The sequence below is a fragment of the Anthonomus grandis genome, chromosome 13 (genome assembly GCF_022605725.1).
Source record: "Anthonomus grandis grandis chromosome 13, icAntGran1.3, whole genome shotgun sequence".
NCBI lineage: Eukaryota > Metazoa > Arthropoda > Insecta > Coleoptera > Curculionidae > Anthonomus > Anthonomus grandis.
This window is the reverse complement of record NC_065558.1, coordinates 24,363,244-24,368,359: the sequence shown is the minus strand read 5'-3', so window position 1 is coordinate 24,368,359 and position 5,116 is coordinate 24,363,244. Positions and strand designations below refer to the sequence as shown.

Below are 5,116 nucleotides of genomic sequence, written 5' to 3'. Positions count from 1 at the left end.
TATTTCTGATTAAGTGTATGTACAAATTTAAACTGATCGCCACATACAAAACAGTAGCTCGTAGAAAACTGTTCCAATAATATCTGCTTTATATGAGGGTAGATTGTCAAAACTATTTATTATATGAAATTTTAAAATTAAACATGTGTATGAAATGGATAACAATCATATGGTAATAACTGCAGAGAAGAGCATAATGTGGTTTATGCCTTAAGGAATGGAATCTTCAAAAAAAAAAACAACAACAACTTTCTCTTTAATTATTAAAACTAAATAACTGTATGACAAAATTTAATAAAACAATAAACAGGTCATGGAACATAAACATTAAATAAGTTTTATTTTCTAACCAAAAATAGAGACTTTGGGTCCAGTTGGAAGATTCTCGTGCCATTTTGCCTATTCAAGATCTGAAACAAATAAAGTATATATAATTAGATATGCATATTTCATTGAGACAACACAAAGTATATAAATTATCTTCTGGTGAAACAATCCAGTAATAAGTAAAACTTTATTAAAATATTGCTCCGTTTTACTCACAACAAAAAAGCTGATTCATATCCCTTCAAACACATTTCATGATCTCTGGGGAATCCTAACATACTTCCTGTAGCTTATTTATATCTGGCTGTGTACTCTAACCAACAGTAAAGACAGGCAGTTCTTCCTGGTTTCCCAATTTCATCAATATGGTAGAATCTCAATGATTTCTTGACGGATGTCCTTAAGTGCATGGTCTGAGCCCTATCAAACACATTTCATGATCTCTGGGGAATCCTAACATACTTCATTTAGCTTATTTATTTCTGGTTGTGTAGTCTAATCAGCAGTTAAAACATGCAATTCTTCTCCTACAACAAATGGGTCCCATAGCTGTTAAATTGTTGACCAGGATGAAAACAAATCATACCTTGTAATCATTCTAGGTACACGAAACAAAGGCCACACAGGCAAAATATATGTGAACTTGAATGAGATTTTCATCAGTTTTATTTAGCAAATAATTTGTGTTGAAGTTTTCCAATAAATATTAGTTAAAAAATAATAATAATTTCTCAAGGTGAATTATCTTATTGTTTTGTTGGGTTGACATTGACATCTGAATTTAACTGACTTCAAATTCAGATGTCATTGAGCTGTTTGAGCTTGGCATGTCATGGGCGCACTAAAATTTATTTTTTCACGGTCGGTTTGATAAATTATATAATTTAATATTTTGGCAGCAAAATTCATATACCTAGTTCTAATTGTTTTTTTCAATTTAGGGTTTGGGCGACATAGGGTAAGTTTAGTAGATAAATTTCATTGCAGGGGTTGTTAAAGCAAGTGACGGTTATTTTATTTCAATGGTTTATTTTACTAGCTTAATTTTAGCTTCTATTGATCTTTCCATTTACCTAATTGACTTTCAAAATGAAAATGGAAAATAGAACAGTCGACGTAAGAATTCTTTTATCCAATCCTAATACACAGATTATTATACGGTCTAATCTTTTCCTTTTCTATTGTGGCACTCCCATAAATTGTAAAAAAATTTGTCAATAAGCTTTTTTACTATTTTTGAATAATCTTGAACCAATAAAAAAATTGAATTGGGAGCATATTTTGAAAAAATGTTCATCTTGAACACGGACTTTTTTTAATCCTTTCCCTGTTTTTTCCAATGTTTCATTAATATCTCGGCTTCTGTAGCTCCGATTCAATCCGTTAATGGTTTATTGTATTCCTTATTCCGTTTCTGATTATCATTTGCATATTTCATTGTATTAACCTTAATATAAAGGCCAATATAAAATAAAGGATATTAGAAAAGATATATGGCAAAACCAGTTTGAAATATTTCAATGCAGGATTTTATGAAACATGATTTGCCAAAAATTTATGTTTTATTTAGGTAAAATTATTGAATTTTTACAAAGGGTTGATATATTATGCAAAAGTGTGTGCTAGAGTCTTATTATTTATTTCAGCGTACTTACTCTCATCGCCATAAAAAACATCTTTATCAGGTGTGACCTAGACCTAGAAGTCTTCACCAACCTTCATCCTCCTGTATGACTGCATTTGACTCTCAATTTTTTGCTTGAAAAATGCATTAAAGCTTTCGAAATGTATAAGAGAACACTACACATATCCTGAATCGGAAAAATAAGAAACACCAAAGCTCTCAATAGAATGCAGGAAAACTAATGCTAAAGCTAATGATAACAATAAAATAGTGCAAATTATGGTGTATTGGACCTAGAATAAGAGGAGATTATAATGAAATACATCGGTTGGTTTTCAAGGGAAGAATTTAGAGAAAAGGTGAATAGTAAGAATACACAACTCATTGCTCGAGGATCTACACAGATGGCTCATTCCAAAACTTCAGAGCATCTGTTTAACGAGTTGCTTGTCATTTGGATCACCAATCTTTGAAGGAAGACGGCTGAATGAACAGAGTAGAGCGGAGCTCTTATCACATCATGATTCTTAGAAGCATGATACCCCAAAAACCGTAAAAACAAATGGTCGTTAAGCTCACAGCGTTGCCGGGGCAGCACCTGTTAAACAATCTCTAATAAATTTAATTCTTTTTTGAATTAGTTTCCTCTGACCAAAAGCTTTTCTACTGGTCCCAACTGATCAAAGTACGAGCGAAGCTCGTACTTGTTATATAGGAGCGTCTGCGACTATATTATGCACGCGGGCCCGGGTCCGAAAAATCGTGTTTTTTTGGAAATAAAAATTCATATCTTTGGCTGTATGGCTAGCGAAACGATGAAATTTGGCATAGAGTCTCTCAATACATTGGGAATGATGGATCCGTAAACGAATTTTTTTTTCGGTACCACCAAACGGAGCTGTACTGTCTCAAAGTCAAAAATTCGTAAAAAAACGGGTCAAAATTCATTTTTGCACGAGATCTCAATTTTAACGCTGTCAAAAAAATTGAAATTTTTAGGCATAAAAGACTTTATAGTAATTCATGTCTGTATACTTTTTGGGCCCGATCGGTATACAGGGTGAGTTGTTATAAGCGAACAAAAGTGACTAAAAAAAAAATTCAAACTTCTCCAGAGGCTAAAAAAAAATTTTTATAAAAAAAGTGTTTCGGCGAAAAGACTTCATTTTATAAGAGATTTAACATACTTGGAGCTTTTTTTTGTAAAAAATTTATTTTACGAGTTCTGGCATTTTCAGTTTTTTGGGATTTTCCGCCAAACGATACTTATTTTGGGAAATTTTTTTTTTTCAAAAAATAACTTCATCTTTTACCTTTTATATGCCATATAACCGAAATTTTTGGGAACCATACAGGGTGAGCAATAATGAACTTTACCCATGAAGGTCCGACCTGAAAATCACTTTTTATTTAATAACTTTTCAGTGGTAGCACCTGGACCATTTATATTCTCAGGGATTAAATACTTTAATAACCCCATTATTTGTGTAAAATTACAATCTTCCAACTTTAATAGGTTCTGAGCAATTTGAATTTTCGCGTTTAATTCATTTGTCACGTCCCTGTACATGGTGAAAAGATCAAACAACATCTAAGGGATCCGAAATTTTGTTTTACAATACATACTAAAATTTCAAGGTTCCAGCGATAGTACAAGTACCCGAAAAATGCGATTTTATGAAAAAAGTCCATTTTTTTGCGTTTTTGCAGGTAATTGGAGGTGTCAACCTAAACTCTGATGAAATGGCTGGTGGGAACAATACTTTGACGCATGGTGGATACAAATTTTTTGCTCGTGACAGGTGGCCGGGACTTGGTTTGGTTTTTTGTAAAATTATGAATGAAAATGAACCGGAAACGATCAGGGAAAGGAAGCACCGAATCAGAAAATGAATGGGCTTTCCGAATCTGTGCATATCAATTGGGGAAATTGTGTATTGCGGCCAGGAAAATTCGGCAAACATTTTGACGTCTTCGAAAAATGCCGTTTTTTTGAAATGTCAGTGTCTTTATACCGGGGTGAGACGAAATGAAATTTGCCCGATTATTTTATTAAAATTATTCGAATATATACACGGGTCAGTCGTAATGATCTACTTAATTTAAAATAAGAATTTAGATATTAGGTGAGTTTTTACTATTTAGTTTATTATTAATAAATGTTAACAATTCTTAAACATTGCTTTTGGGATATAAATAAAATTTTTTTGAAATTATTGATTTTTAAGGTTAGTCGAGTATCATAACTTTTTTGGTATTGGTGCGATTTGGTTGAAATTTGGTACCTAGTACCTATTTTGGATAAGATTAAGAAATTTTTACAGATATTTGACATGACTATGTTTTAAGGTCACGTGACTACCTTAACTTTCTTCCTATTTGTCCGATTTGATTGAAATTTGGTATTTGGGGTTTATTTAGGATGCAATTATTAATTTTTCACAGATATTTGACATTTGACTTCCAGGTCACGTGACTATTGTAACTTTTTTGCTATTGGTCCGATTGGGTTTAAATTTGGTATTTGGGCTTTATTTAGAATGCAATTGTTAATTTTTGACAGATATTTGACATTTCACTTCCGGGTCACGTGACTATTGTAACTTTTTTGCTATGAGTCCGATTGGGTTCAAATTTGGTATTTATGCTTTATTTAGGATACAATTAATAAATTTTAACAGATAATTGACATATTGAATGTTAAAGTCACGTGACTTCCATAACTTATTTGCTATTGTTCCGATTGGGTTGAAATTTAGTATTTAGGCTTTATATAGGATGCAAGTAATAAATTTTGACAGAAATTTGACATTTTGAATTTTAAAGTCACGTGACTTCCATAACTTTTTTGCTATTGATCCGATTGGGTTCAAATTTGGAATTTGGGGTTTATTTAGGATAAAATTGTTGATTTTTTACAAAATTTTAAAATATTGAGTTCTAGGGTCACGTGACTATCAAAATTTTCTTTTTGATTGAAATTTGCTATTAGATGATATGTATATATTTGTAGATAATATTTTGTATTACCCTATTTCTTTTATCTTAATTAGTTAAATTATTTCTTAAATTTACCTTTCAAAAAAAAATAAAAAAATCATCGGTTCGAATACATGGGCTTTAAAGGGAACTTATCTTCTTTCATAATATTGTAGCATTATTATA

General features: G+C 31.5%; 1 long non-coding RNA gene across 1 annotated transcript; it reads right to left on the bottom strand.

The window, feature by feature from the left end:
• Window positions 1-244: 244 nt before the first annotated feature.
• LOC126743528 (uncharacterized) lies at window positions 245-912 on the bottom strand. Its single transcript, XR_007662917.1, has 2 exons — window positions 544-912; window positions 245-410 (listed from the first exon to the last, which is right to left on the bottom strand). It is a non-coding gene; the product is annotated as an uncharacterized LOC126743528 (long non-coding RNA).
• Window positions 913-5,116: the final 4,204 nt, after the last annotated feature.